Consider the following 16,246-nt stretch of genomic DNA (forward strand, 5'->3'; position numbering starts at 1 on the left):
AATTCAAGTCACTACCAACTACACTACTGCAACAGTCTCCTAACTAGTCTTACTCCCATTCTCCTTCGCTCAGTACACACACAACCAATTCTTTATGCCTGAAGTGCATTACTGTGCCTGTTTAAAATCCTCTAATAGCCTCCCATCATGCTGATAAAACCCAAGCTCCTGTTTACCTATCTGATCTCAATCTTACCCTTCTTTCCCGACTGCCCACCCCCCACACCCCACACACATGGCTGAGTGCCCTTTGACTTCTCAATACAAACACTATGTCAGTTTCGCTGGTTTTCTTTCTGCTTTTTAATACCCAACTCATTCCCACTGTAGTCATTCCCTCTGCTTAGAATGTGCTTCCTATGATCTTTCTATGGCTGGCTTTTTTTTTTTTTTTAAAGCAAAAGACAAAAACCAACCACCAAAATGGATCTCAACAGAGCTCTAAAGCCAAGGACATGCCCAGCTCTCCCAACACAGCAACTCCCAGAGGCCAAGGGCCCACGGGCCTACATCCCCTCTCAGCACTCAACAGTGAGTTGACTTTTCTTTTTACAATTAAAAAAAAAAAGCTGACTAATATTGCACAGGAGTAACAGAAACTGCCTAATTGGAAACAGAAACTATTTACATTGAATAAAAAGCCTGGCTGCAGGCTGCATGTGCCACACTTACAGCACGGTGTGATGCACACGGTGACCGAACCACGGAGGCAGCTTCTGCACTCACACCGGAGCCACGTGTTTGCCATGAGAGTAAAGCAGAGGGCAAGAGGAGTGAGAGGGAGGGGTGTCGCCTTCACTTCTGGTTCCAGAGCGGACTAGACAGCCAGCCCAGTCCTTGATAGAGCCCGTCACCACTGGTGGCACAGGTGGCCTGAATGTACCAGTTCATGTGACAAAGGGAGTGCAGCCCCAGCTTGTCTGTGGTCCCTGCTGCATTCATGGCGTTGGAGAGGTCCTGCTTGTTGGCAAACCCCAGGAGGACAGCATCCCAGAGCTTGTCCTCGGCCAGCATCCTCATGAACTCCTCCCAGGCCTCAATCATACGCCCTCTGTCAGTGCTGTCCACTACGAAAATCAGGCCTGTGTCTTCTGGAAGTAGTGGCGCCACAGAGGCCGGATCTTGTCCGGGCCGCCCACGCCCCACACAGTGAAGCTAATATTCTTGTACTCCATGGTTTCTACGTTGAAGCCTATGGTGGGAATGGTGGTCACCATTTCCCCCAGCTTAAGCTTGTACTGGACTGTGGTCTTCCCTGCAGCATCCAGGCCCACCATGAGGATGCACATTTCTTTTCTGTCAAAAAGGCCCTTGAAGAGGTTGGCAAAGATGTTATGTTCCCCATGCTTGTGGACAGGTGGAAGGACGCTGGGAGGGGTACCTCAGTGGCTGCTGCTCCGAGCCAGGTACTGGTTTTGCTCCCACCAGGGCTGGCTCTTTCTTGTTCTTCAGACAGCAGCTTAAATGTCACCTTCTCAGACAGGCATTTTCTGCCTACCTAATTTCAGAGCCACCCCAATTACCATTTTAATTGCTTAGAAACCATTATCTATCTATCTGTCTATTTTTTTTTTTGAGGCACAGTCTTGCTCTGATGCCCGGGCTAGAGTGCGGTGGTGCAATCTTGCTCACTGCAAGCCTCCACCTCCCAGGTTCAAGTGACTCTTATGCCTTAGCCCCCAAGTAGCTGGGACCACAGGTGCATGCCACCACGCCCAGCTAATTTTTGTATTTTTAGTAGGGATGGGGTTTCGCTATGTTGGCCAGGCTGGTCTCAAAGTCCTGTCATTATTGATATTTTTCTTAGGGTTAGCTCTGTGAGAGCAGGGGCCTTGATGCTTCATTCACTGTTAGAACAGTGCCTGGCACATACATAACAAGAGCTCAGTAAATATTTTAAGTGACTGAACAATTGAAAAGTAGGGACATTCCAAGAGTATCAATAAAATAATTTTCTAACTTCATAAATTCATTTCAAACATATGCGCAGTAATGCCATTTGTTTAGCATGGCAATTTTATCAAAGATATATGCTGGGCTCTTTAAATAGATTTTCAATTATATTAAAAGCAAGGGAATTTTATTGTTTTAAATTGACGAAATAACCGACAGTGTCTGGTTTACTTGCATAGCTGCTAGTATTTCTATTTAAAATAGTTACCTTAGAATTTTAAAGCCTGAGCATGTTTTATTCTATAAAAGCTATGGAGAGTAAAACAGTAAGCTACGGTTGATCTGCTTACTTAGTGTATGTTATTTAAGAGTGGAAAGAGAAGTCTCAAAATTGGAGTTTTAAAAACTTGCAACAAATTAGATAAAATTTTTTAAGAATAACAAAGCTCTCAAGAAAAATCACTTTTTTTAAATAAAAAAATGGCTTGGAGAAAGCTGGCAAAATGGAATGGAAGTAGTCATGTTTTGAGCATTTAGTTGAGCCATTTATAAAGTTTCTAAACTGGTTTCACGGAAATTCTTGGAACAGATTCCATATTTTTGTTTGTCAGATAGAGGGCAGGAAGAAAATACCCAACAGAGTTCATGTGGGTGGGAGTGTGGAGGCTTCTTTCAGGCCCTCATCTGGGTGTTTATATTGTGACAGCAAACTCTGTGGTTAAGCTTGTGCAGTAATTAAGTAGTATGTTTATTATAACTAAATCTCAATAGACTTTTCTAAGATTTCCCCTCAGGCTCAGGGAGAAGTAAAATAGTATTCTGACTTATAAACCCAGATAAATGAAGTTTTATGTTACTGAATACCTGCACCAATAGCCTCAAACTTCATTATGCATAAAACCAAACATAAGGAAAAGAGAAAAATAAATTCAAACAAAATAAACCAGAAGAAAGGGAGATGTAACATCAATTTCAACACTAATTAGAGAGGGAAAAAAAGAGAAGAATTTAGCGTCTCTTTGGGGAGGGTGGAAATATGAATTCAGTTTATTTTTTTTTATTTATTTATTTATTTATTTATTTATTTATTTATTTTTTAAGACAGGGTCTCACTCTGTCACCCAGGCTGGAGTGCAGTGGTGTGATCTTGGCTTACTGCAACCTCTGCCTCCTGGGTTCAAGCAATTCTCCGGCCTCAGCCTCCCAAGTAGCTGGGACCACAGGCGTGCGCCACCACACCTGGCTAATTTTTGTATCTTTTGTAAAGACAAGATTTCACCATGTTGCCCAGGCTGGTCTAGAACTCCTGAGCTCAAAGCGATCTGCCTGCCTTGGCCTCCCAAAGTGCTGGGATTACAGGTGTGAGTCACCACGTCTGGCATTATTTTTCACTTTTTTAAGTAGAGGCGGGTCTCACTCTGTTGCTCAGGACGGTTTGAAACTCCTGAGCTCAAGTGATCCTCCCGCCTTGGCCTCCGAAAATGCTAGGATTACAGGTGTGAGCCACCACACCTGGCCTTGGTTTAAAGTAACCATTGAACTGCCTTTGAATCTAGTAAAAAGAGAGCTAATATTTATAATTAATATTCCATAGCAGAGAACTGTCTTACTGTTCTCCTGTACCTGAGTACCATAATCACCCTGGGTGTGTTCCCTGGCTTTCAAAATGCCACACTGAATCTGAACTGTGTTCATTTTAACTACCGAGATAAAGGAGATAATCACAAGTTTGGGGAGAGAGTGATTTTTATAAGTGGCTGAATGTCTGGTGACAGAAAAAGGGAAGTAGGGCATTACGTAAAACTTAAAATCTAGTCTTGTTCATCACGCTGGTGTGAGATAAGGTGGTGGTGGTGCATGTGCACAAGAGCAGATTCTGACTTGTACTACTTACCAGCTTCTGATGAACTGAGCAGCTGAATCCATTAAAGGGAGAGGAAATTCACTAGCACTGCCCTGACAGAATCTTAAGGTTGCTCTAGTTGGCACTACAAGCAAAGTTGTACTTGCAGTGTTGTTCTCCAACAGCCATTTTCTAATGTACCAGGATCAGGATATATCTCAAGGAGTCAGAAGAAAGGCCAAACCGCAGCCATAAGATCGCACTGAGGACTACAGGGACGCCATGGGTCTAGAGTTATTCTCACAATCACAGAACTAAGACCTCAAGTTAAAGTGCTTGAACATGACAGGGAGCCCGAGAAGGGTGGAATACCAAAACTGCTATTTCTCATCCAATCTAATGACTGAGAATAGTGGTATCATTAACAGAATGGCAAGGGTTTACTTTAACTAACTTACTTGCCCCCCCACACCCCGGAAAGTGCTAGTCTATCTAACAAGTATCATTTTAGAATTGCTGTATTATTTTAGTCATCTGCATATTTTCCATGGACATGTAAATTAATCTATATATTTAACATAAGCCAAACTGACAATTTTCATAACTACTACTGATTGTTCCATTTCTCAAAAATCACAATTAAATCCAAAAGGTTACAAAGGGAAACGTTAGATTTCTCACAGGTGCTTTAAATTACTGCTCTTTTACCACAGCTCATTATATCTAATGTGTAAGAAAACAGTAAGGGAAAAAATGCCTTAAAATTTTGTGCATAAACTACTTTTTATCACTTTAGTGTAATAACACTAATGATCAATGAGCAAGCTACAGGTGATTTGTGTAACATTCAATTTTTTTTTTTTTTGGCCATCTTTCAAGGCCCAGGATGTAATACAAACTTGATTACTATGTAAATATTCATCTCTACAAAAAATTTAAAAATTAGCTGGGCATGGTGGCGCATGTCTATATTCTTAGACATGCTCAAGGAGGCTGAGATGGGAGGATTGCGTGAGCCCAGGAATTTAAGGCTGCAGTGAGCTATAGTCAACGCCCCTGCATTCCAGCCTGAGCAACAGAGATCCTCTCTCTAAAACCAGAAGAAAACAAAAAACAAAAGAAAACAATAATAATAAAAAGTAAAACTAAACCTAAACTTTACCTGATACTCTCTTTTCCCTATAACAAAGTTACTAGAGGTGGGCTCAACTCTAACAAGCATCTAAATCAGTACTCTAAAGGTAAAAAATAATTTCAGGTAATCGATACCAGCTTCTACAAAGTTGTAGCCAACTGGCAACACAAATTCTGAAGATATTGTATTGTTTAAGTAGATACAAATAGATTAATGAGCCACCACAGACGCAAGTGAAACAGGATGATCTATGTACACTAGCAATGGCTTAAGGTTACCAATATATAGCAAATACAGGTAAAATGTAGACATGTTGAGAAGATTTCCTTTGAATTTTACTCAGAAAATCCAAATAGCTCTAAAAAAACAGATCAATATATACTCTGTACGAAGTGATTTTTGCAAGTGGCATCTGAAAATATGTGCAAGAAAATTTCTAGTTCTATCAGGCATGCTAGTTAGCTACGAGGAAGCTTGACTAGTGGACAATGCATGTAGTCTTTACCTTTTGGGACCAGGAAAATCCTATTTATCCGAGACTCCTGAAAACCACTCTGGGTTACAGGTTCTGGATCTTCTCACACATACCCTCCCCGTACAATTCTCATATCCTCAGGCCTTACCACTTCTTTGTGACAGCTGCTGCTTTGTAAAGACATAATTCTAGTGTGAAGTATTTCTACTGGAAAATCTGGAATTGACAGGATGTTGACAAGGACTCAGTAAAAATAACCATTCCTAACAGAGTATGTAGATACAAACAGGCAGTCACTGGTCAGAAGCTTTCCTCAGCTGAGTCACCCGGCCATGGAAAACCCCAAGTTTGCACCTGAGAGGCTCTGAAATACTACCCTCTGGAGTGCAAATATAAAACACATTAGGCTTGGAGAAACTGTTCTAAAGCAACTTGTTGGACCAGCCAGATTTAGAAATATAATGGATAGTTGGTAAAGGTAACTCTAGGGGCTGCCAAGAGAACTCAGTTCCAAAAACCCTTCCCATAAAATTAGGCTTTCCAGAGACACACATCTTAGATGTTCCAGAGGTTTATGAGTCCTCTCTGCTGCCCCTTTCAAATCTAAATACTTACTCAAAGTCTCTAGAGCCATCTGCTAAGGCCAAAGGAAATCTTCTCAACATGTCTACACCACAGAAGTTTATGCCACATTGTAAGGAAGTCTAAAAAGCCAAATGAATGAACAGCTACTAGGGAGGCTGAGGTGGGAGGATTGCTTGAGCCCAAGAATTCAAGACCAGCCTGGACAACATAGTGAGACCAGACTTTTAAAAAAAACAAAAGCCAAATGCTGCTATTCTGGACTTCATACTGTGAACAAGAATGAAAGAATGTTAGGTCTTTTGACGGTGGACTTTAGGGTTTCTCAAACACTTTCCCTTTTAAAATGTGAGTAACATCCTATATTAGTTTCCTACTGCTGCTGTAGAAATTGCCACAAATACTGACTTTACACAAGCTTATTCTCATAGTTGCAGAGGTCATGAATCTGAAATCGGTTTTACAGGTCCAGTTCCCTGTGAGGGCTCTGAGGGAAGAATGTGTCCTCGCCTTTTTCATCTTCTAGAGGACCACCTGCATTCCTTGGCTCACATTCCCTTCATCGATCACTACAACCGCTTGTTTCCATCGTCAAATCTGCTATCACTCACTCTGGTCTGCCCACCTCTTCCAAGGACCTGTGTGATTATATTGGGCCAATGCAGATAATCCAGGATAATCTCCTCATTTCAAAAATATTAACTTGATGCCATCTGCAAAGTCTCCTTTCCTATATTCATGTGTTCTAGAGATTAGGACACGGACATCTTTTAGGGATCATTATTCAGCCTACCACACAATTACCAGATTTAAAATTCTATGAAGTACACTTACCTACAGTATCTCGTTTAGATACTTACGAGGTGTTATCATTCCTAATGAATGAGAACGCGGGTCTAGAAACTTCATTGCTTAGCCACAGTGATATAGTCAAAGAACTAGAACTCAAACTAGAGCATATGGCCCTAGAGACCATGTAGCAGCAGCACACACCACTTCTCCACCAGGCTGCCTGTAAATCACTGGCCTTTGGCTTCTCATTTTCTTATACCCCTTTTTTATTTTTATTTTTATTTTTTTTAATCATACACATAGTCCAAACTGCAATCTACCAAAAAAAGTAGCCCACATCAGAGATTCCTCAAATGTTCTCAGGTCATGGCTCCCTTAAAATCTCAGTCATTTTTTTGTGTGGCATACCTGAGGCCAAAAGAAATGCCTAATAGCTCTGTTCAATCGAAGTAGTATTTGTGTCCTAACAGCTCAGGAGCTTCTGGGCACTCCACCACTTCTCAAATCTTAGAATCAGATGGGACACTGCCACTCTCGTTTCCTGTTTCACATTCTTTTTTGTTTTTTTGAGAAGGGGTTTCACTCTGTCACCCATGCAGGAGTGCAGTGGCGCAAACACGACTGACTGGAGCCTTGCCCTCCCTGGCTCAGGTGATACTCCCAGCTCATCCTCCTGAGTAGCTGGGACTACAGGTGAACGCTACCACACCTGGCTAATTTTTGTATTTTTTGTAGAGACAGGGTTTCGCCACGTTGCCTAGGCTGGACTTGAACTCCTGGGCTCAAGCGATCTGCCCGCCTCAGCCTCCCAAAGTGCTGCGATTATAGGCGTGAGCCACAGTACCTGGCCGGTTTCACACTGATTTTCTTTTTTTTTTTCTTTTTACATCTAAAATAGAGTGATTTTTATTTATTTATTTATTTATTTATTTATTTATTTTTTTATTATACTTTAGGTTTTAGGGTACATGTGCACAATGTGCAGGTTTGTTACATATGTATCCATGTGCCATGTTGATTTCCTGCACCCATTAACTCGTCATTTAGCATTAGGTATATCTCCTAATGCTGTCCCTCCCCCCTCCCCCAACCCCACAACAGTCCCCGGAGTGTGATGTTCCCCTTCCTGTGTCCATGAGTTCTCACTGTTCAATTCCCACCTATGAGTGAGAACATGCGGTGTTTGGTTTTTTGTCCTTGCGATAGTTTACTGAGAATGATGTTTTCCAGTTTCATCCATGTCCCTACAAAGGACATGAACTCATCACTTTTTATGGCTGCATAGTGTTCCATGGTGTATATGTGCCACATTTTCTTAATCCAGTCTATCGTTGTTGGACATTTGGGTTGGTTCCAACTCTTTGCTATTGTGAATAGTGCTGCAATAAACATATGTGTGCATGTGTCTTTATAGCAGCATGATTTATAGTCCTTTGGGTAATACCCAGTAATGGGATGGCTGGGTCAAATGGTATTTCTAGTTCTAGATCCCTGAGGAATCGCCACACTGACTTCCACAATGGTTGAACTAGTTTACAGTCCCACCAACAGTGTAAAAGTGTTCCTATTTCTCCACATCCTCTCCAGCACCTGTTGTTTCCTGATTTTTTAATGATGGCCATTCTAACTGGTGTGAGATGGTATCTCACCGTGGTTTTGATTTGCATTTCTCTGATGGCCAGTGATGATGAGCATTTCTTCATGTGTTTTTTGGCTGCATAAATGTCTTCTTTTGAGAAGTGTCTGTTCATGTCCTTTGCCCACTTTTTGATGGGGTTGTTTGTTTTTTTCTTGTAAATTTGTTTGAGTTCATTGTAGATTCTGGATATTAGCCCTTTGCCAGATGAGTAGGTTGCAAAAATTTTCTCCCATTCTGTAGGTTGCCTGTTCACTCTGATGGTAGTTTCTTTTGCTGTGCAGAAGCTCTTTAGTTTAATTAGATCCCATTTGTCAATTTTGGCTTTTGTTGCCATTGCTTTTGGTGTTTTAGACATGAAGTCCTTGCCCACGCCTATGTCCTGAATGGTATTGCCTAGGTTTTCTTGTAGGATTTTAATGGTTTTAGGTGTAACATTTAAGTCTTTAATCCATCTTGAATTAATTTTTGTATAAGGTGTAAGGAAGGGATCCAGTTTCAGCTTTCTACATATGGCTAGCCAGTTTTCCCAGCACCATTTATTAAATAGGGAATCCTTTCCCCATTTCTTGTTTTTGTCAGGTTTGTCAAAGATGAGATAGTTGTAGATATGCGGCATCATTTCTGAGGGCTCTGTTCTGTTCCATTGATCTATGTCTCTGTTGTGGTACCAGTACCATGCTGTTTTGGTTACTGTAGCCTTGTAGTATAGTTTGAAGTCAGGTAGCGTGATGCCTCCAGCTTTGTTCTTTTGGCTTAGGATTGACTTGGCGATGTGGGCTCTTTTTTGGTTCCATATGAACTTTAAAGTCGTTTTTTCCAATTCTGTGAAGAAAGTCATTGGTAGCTTGATGGGGATGGCATTGAATCTATAAATTACCTTGGGCAGTATGGCCATTTTCACGATATTGATTCTTCCAACCCATGAGCATGGAATGTTCTTCCATTTGTTTGTATCCTCTTTCATTTCATTGAGCAGTGGTTTGTAGTTCTCCTTGAAGAGGTCCTTCACACCCCTTGTAAGTTGGATTCCTAGGTATTTTATTCTCTTTGAAGCAATTGTGAATGGGAGTTCACTCATGATTTGGCTCTCTGTTTGTGTTATTGGTGTACAAGAATGCTTGTGATTTCTGTACATTGATTTTGTATCCTGAGACTTTGCTGAAGTTGCTAATCAGCTTAAGGAGATTTTGGGCTGAGACAATGGGGTTTTCTAGATATACAATCATGTCATCTGCAAACAGGGACAATTTGACTTCCTCTTTTCCTAATTGAATACCCTTTATTTCCTTCTCCTGCCTGATTGCTCTGGCCAGAACTTCCAGCATTATGTTGAATAGGAGCGGTGAGAGAGGGCATCCCTGTCTTGTGCCAGTTTTCAGAGGGAATGCTCACACTGATTTTCATACAGTACTGCTTTTATTTCACAGCAATGGCCAAAATCCCAGCTTTGCAAAGATATGGCATCATCAAGAGGAATTTAGTGATGTAATGCTGAATTGTGAACTACCTTAAGCTATTAGTTTGTATGATATCTAACAGACGTCATTGTGTTCCACTGAAGGTTAAAAATACTCTGTGATACTCACGTGAATTTGAACCTGCAGGCCTGCGCTCCTCACAATGCTGCTTGTACACTCCTGTTCTGACAAAAGTGTGCTCTCTGTTAGGCAAAGTGCATAGCTGAAGCTCCAGATAATGGGCTCAGACAAATAATTTAGGAAATTCCCAGTTTGTCATCACACATATTTACATGCCAATTTGACATTTTCTATTAAAGATCTATATGTTTATTATATTTACATATATTAATTTACATATACATATTTTACATATATTATATATTTCATATATAATACATATAATATATACATATTATACAAATATATATTATATATGCATACATATAATATATACATATTATACATATAATATATATTATATACACATATTATACATATATTATACATACATATTATACGTATAATATATATAATGTATAATATATATGTATATATATACATATATAATGTATAATATATATAATATATAATTATATATATTATATATATAATATATACATAATATATATATAATTATATATATAATATATATATTATATATAATATATATATATATAATTATACGTATAATATGTATAATACATACATATATGTATTATATATTATACATACATATTATACGTATAATACATATTATATATATTTCATATATATTTCATATATACATATTTTTAAGACGGATTTTCACTCTTGTCGCCCAGGCTGGAGTGCAATGGTGCATTCTCGGCTTACTGCAACCTCTGCCTCTTGGGTTCAAGCGATTCTGCCTCAGCCTCCCGAGTAGCTGGAATTACAGGCACCCGCCACCATGCCTGGCTAATTTTTTTGTATTTTTAGTAGAGACGGGGTTTGACTGTGTTGGCCAGGCTGGTCTTGAACTCCTGACCTCAGGTGATCCGCCCGCCTCAGCCTCCCAAAGTGCTGGGATTACAGGCATGAGCCACCACGCCCAGCCTAAAGATATATTCTTTACCATCATCTTATCTGCTCATCCACTTTTTTTCCTAAGGCAAGCAAATGAAGGAAAATGTATATGGTAAATATTTGATTTCTAAGTCTACAGAACTGTATTACATCTACAAGCAGAGAATTCCTGTTAGACAAATAAAGTACACTGACATTTTTATCTGCCCAAAGGAATTGCACTTACTCATTCAAATGTCACATGGACAAACATCTGACACCAAACGTAAAATTTTTTCCTTAGTAACTTCTAAAAATGTACACAACAGTAGCAAAACAAGAAGCTGTAACAAACCATCGTATTTCCTAACTCTTTTGATATAAATTTTAGACTAAGAAGAAGATATAATGTGCACCAAAGGACATGGAAAGGAAGTTTTAGCATTTGTTCAAAACGATTAAATTCATGGATCTTCTAGACCAGTGGTTCTCAAAGCTGATGGTGCATCCAAATCACCTGGAGAATTTGTTAAAACACAGATTGCTGTGCCTACCCCAGAGTTTCTGGTTCAGCAGATCTGGGGCAGAGCCAAGCATTCATAAATTTCAAAAAAGTTCCCAGGCAATACAGATGCTACTACTAGTCCAAAGACCATACCTTAAAAATCAGTTTTAGATAAAATTCACATTTTCACAGCAATTCAGAAAAACTACTGAATGTATTATGAAAGCAAGTGAGATGAATTTTTATTTGGAATAGCAAAAAACAACAACAACAAAACCCAACCCCCAAAACCACCGCATGAAAACAACCACCACCACCACACACGTGCACACACACCACACACACACACACACACACACACACACACGGGGAAAAAAGGGCCAGAGGGAGAAAACCCCACAGTGACAGTCAGTTCCCCAAACAGGATAAACCTAGCTACTCAAACTGAATTACTCATGACTGTGCAAGTTATCAATGTACCCCTTATTGACGGCTCTTCAAGGAGTAAATGTGAGAACACGTGTGGCAGCCTCCTGTGAGGTGGGCAGAGGAAACTGACGCAAGGAAACCAGAAAAGCCAAGGGTTTACCATGAAGCACCTAAAAAATTCTCCACATTCAGTGGGAGGTAAACATGGTCCACCCCTAAACAATTTTAGAATGCTGAAGAAACTAAGTTTTGGTGATATGTGTCGAATTATACTCTAGTAGTCTGATGTTAAGTAAATCCAGTCCTGCCAACATACAATGGAGAAGTAAGCAAGCAGCACAGGTTTTTTTTTCTTTTTCTTTTTTTTTCTTTTTAAGTCATGGCAGCTATGTGCTGTGTTGACCACCTTCCTTTTGCAACAGCTACACCTATAAATCACTAAAACAATAATTGATGGGCAAGAGCCTGAGGTGCTATCAAAGCCAAATACATGTTAAATTATATATTCTGTATATTTTATTAAGGCAAGAAACCATTTTAATAATACTAAAAAGATTTTCTAAAAGACTCAAGAAAAATGACTGTCAATTGGGTCTATCTAAAATTCAGTCAGCCTGAATGCCCCAAAGTCTAAGGAAGCATCATGAAGTTACAAACCTTTCCAAAGGTCAACAAGGAGAAGCTAACTTCCTATTATTCCTACTCCTTTTAAATAACAGTCATTACCAAGTGTTTCCAAAGCAGGGCATTTGTTTTGTTATAATCAGAACCTGCTCAACTGAGGAAAAACAGTGCAATAAGAATATTCTTATATTTATGACATTCAAGATCACTATTTGGACCTAAGAGCACATCAGGATTTTTATAGCACCTGCATGTAACTGTTTCATGATGACCCTCCACAAGGGGCAGGGAAGGAAGAAGCATGCAGGGCTTGCCTGACCCTACTTCTAGTGTGTAGGAAAGAGGAGAGGGAACTCAGTATCCCCCCAGCCACCGTTTCTTCTCTGTGTATGGACGGATCCCTAGACCCCACAGAGTGCAAGGATGACGACAGAAGGGGACTATCAGTGATTAATCCTTGTACTAACTTATAAAGTACACCCCCCCAGTATAAGAGATTCCATATAGCACAATAAATGAACAGAAATAACAGTTTTCTAGCATTTTCCAACTACCCAATTAGAAACTGACAAATGTATAAAAAACAATTTCTGTCAAGTAAATCATAGGCCCTGGCTATTTAGCACTATGACCTCAAAGCTTAATTTTCAAATAAAATGAATGGTCTCAAGAAAAACAGGCCGGGCGCTGTGGCTCATGCCTGTAATCCTAGCACTTTGGGAGGCCAAGGCGGGTAGGTCACATGAGGTCACGAGTTCAAGACCAGCCTGGCCAACACTGTGAAACCCCATATCTACTAAAATACAAAAATTAGCCAGGCATGATGGCAGGTGCCTGTAATCCCAGGTACTTGGGAGGCTGAGATGGCAGAATCGCTTGAACCTGGGAGATGGTGGTTGCAGTGAGCTGAGATCATGCCACTGCACCACTGCACTCCAGCCTGGGCGGCTGAGCGAGACTCCATCTCAAAAAAAAAAAAAAGAAAAAGAAAAAGGAAAAACAGTACTTACTTCAGAAATGTGTTCAGTACTTTTTCTGGCAGTAAAACAACCTTATTGTTTCTCCTACACAGAGAAATCATTTCACTCATGCAAATGAATGGGGGTGTACCTGAAGCCCCAGAGCCACACGGGGTGGTCTCATTGTCAGATTCTGTGGCTGTTCACCATGAACATGCTTTCTGGAAGGCACCTGAGAAAATCTCAAGACTAAATGCAATTCTGAAAAGGCCCAGGGAGTGAATCGTGATTAATGTAAGCCAGCACTGTTCAACAGAACTCTGATCATGAAAACATTCTAGTAATATTACTGCACTGTCCAATCAGGTAGCCACTAGCCACATGGGACTACTGAGCACTTGAAATGCGGTGAGTGCAACTAAGGAACTTAATCTGTAGTTGTACTTAATTTTAATAAACTTAAATTTAAATAGCCCCATGTGACTAGTGGCTATCTTACTGGACAGCACAAACCTAAATGCAGATTCCAGTCCCCTTGTGGCTTAGGCTTAAGATGCAATTCTGGCCAATGAGACAGAGGAAAAGATTTCTCTCGATCTGAAAGAAAAAAAAAAAAGAAACACAAAGAAGAGAAGGTTCTTTTTCTGTGGTCTTGAGGATGTGATGTCTCGGAAATGTTGCAGTTATCCTGCAAACAGCAGTGCAGCAAGCCTATAGGTGAGGTTAACATGCTGGAGAGCAGAGCAGAAGAATACACAGAACATGGACCCTTGCTACTCACTGAGCCACCTAGCCACTGGTGTGGAGATGAACAATTTTCATCTATTTTTTTTTTTTTTTTTGAGACAGAGCGAGACTCCGTCTCAAAAAAAAAAAAAATTTTAACTATGGGACAAGATTCTGGAACGACAGCAGCATTCAGGGTATAGTTGGTTTGAATCCTCCTGAATTTTCCCATAAAAACAGATTGAGCAATCTGGATGCAAAACTGAAAATCTGCACCTACAACAAAGCTAAGTGATCAGGTAGCCTCACAAAACCCAAAAGACAAGCAGATGGGGACAAACTACCGACTGCTAAAGACTGGTGTGCAATTGCCATTTGTGTGAGAAGCAGCAAAGGGAAGCAACAGGGTATTTGATAAATCTGAAATTAGGAAAACCCCAAATAAGACAACAGGTACTCGCAAGCACAGTGAGCTGAACTAGGAATAGCAGTTGAACTTTAAAGGAGCTCTGTACATTCCAACTTATGGCCTGTACAAGGGGATGGAGTGATAGGGACCCTCTAAACTAAAAGCTAACCATCTGAAGCTCTCTTTCAGGACAAAGTCTTGTACTGAGGAGAAACTACTGGGAGCAGAATCCAGCAAAACAGAGACAGAAGAAGAAATGGAAGAAGGTGGCCCAAATAAAGAACCAGGAAGAGTAATGACCAGATGTCTGAAAGTGCTAGGTTTCCCTCTTCCCCTACACCAGAAAAGTCAAAAGAGCCAGAAAGCTAGTCTTCCTGCCCACTTCTCTCTCTCAGTTCAAGAAAATTAATTTCCCACAAATCAAAACCACAATGTGATACCATCTCACACCAGTCAGAATGGCGATTATTAAAAAGTCAAGAAACAACAGATGCTGGCGAGGCTGTGGAGAAATTGGAATGCTCTTATACTGTTGGTGGGAATGTAAATTAGTTCAACCATTGTGGAAGACAGTATGGCAATTCCTCAAGGATCTAGAAGCAGAAATACCATTTGACCCAGCAATCCCATTACTGGGTACATATCCAAAGGAATATAAATCATTCTATTATAAAGATACATGCATGTGTTTATTTCAGCACTATTCATAATAGCAAAGACATGGAATCAACCCAAATGCCCATCAATGCTAGACTGGATAAAGAAAATGTGGTACATATACACTACTATGCAGCCATAAAAAGAAATTAGATCATGTCCTTTGCAGGGACATGGATGGAGCTGGAAGCCATCATCCTCAGCAAACTAACACAGGAACAGAAAACCAAATACCACATGTTCTCATTCATAAACGGGAGCTGAACAATGACAACACACACCAGAGCCTGTCACGGGGGTGGGTGGAAGGAGAGCATCAGGATAAACAGCTAATGCATGCGGGGCTTAATACCTCGGTGATGGGTTGACAGGTGCAGCAAACCACCATGGCACATGTTTACCTATGTAGCAAACCTGCACATCCTGCATATGTATCCTGGAACTTAATATATATTTAAAAAGAAAATTGATTCTCATTAAAAATGAGCAACAGGAAAGCACTGTGGTTTTATCTCAAAGTCATTATTTTAAAAAGAGAGAAAAGGAGGCAGATAGCATCTGTAAAAACAATGAAAACATACCAGAAAAAAAACATGCCTTTAAAACACGTAAAAACTGTAACACAGTATTATGTTGAAATTTTAAAATTTTTAAGAAAATGACATCATGGCTGGGCACGGTGGCTCACGCCTGTAATTCCAGCACTTTGGGAGGCCAAAGTGGTCAGAAGTTCAAGATCAGCCTAGCCAACATGGTGAAACCCCATCTCTACTAAAAATACAAAACTTAGCCAGGTGTGATGGCAGGCGCCTGTAATCCCAGCTATTCAGGAGGCTGAGGCAGGACGCTTGAACCAGGGAAGCAGAGGTTGCAGTGAGCCAAGATTGCAATATTGCACTCCAGCCTGGGTAACAACAGCAAGACTCCATCTCAAGAAAAAAAGAAAGAAAAGAAAATGACATCATATGAAGAGGCAACATAAATCTGAATTAGAACAACTCAAAAGGGGTGATAAAACTCAGAAATTTCAGAAATGAACACTAAACTAAAAGAAACACAAGAATGAACAACCAACAGGTAACAGATAATGCCTTA

The 16,246-nt window shown here is 40.2% G+C and overlaps 1 protein-coding gene and 1 pseudogene across 2 annotated transcripts in view; both read right to left on the reverse strand.

Annotated features, from left to right (window-relative positions):
* The window catches only part of SPPL3 (signal peptide peptidase like 3), a 141,970-nt gene that overhangs the window by 80,638 nt on the left and 45,086 nt on the right, over window positions 1-16,246 (reverse strand). The window lies entirely within an intron of this gene.
* LOC101176963 lies at window positions 580-1,545 on the reverse strand (annotated as a pseudogene). Its single transcript, XR_001116430.2, has one exon. The product of XR_001116430.2 is annotated as an ADP-ribosylation factor 1 pseudogene (transcript).

Source organism: Nomascus leucogenys, chromosome 10, assembly GCF_006542625.1.
Source record: "Nomascus leucogenys isolate Asia chromosome 10, Asia_NLE_v1, whole genome shotgun sequence".
NCBI lineage: Eukaryota > Metazoa > Chordata > Mammalia > Primates > Hylobatidae > Nomascus > Nomascus leucogenys.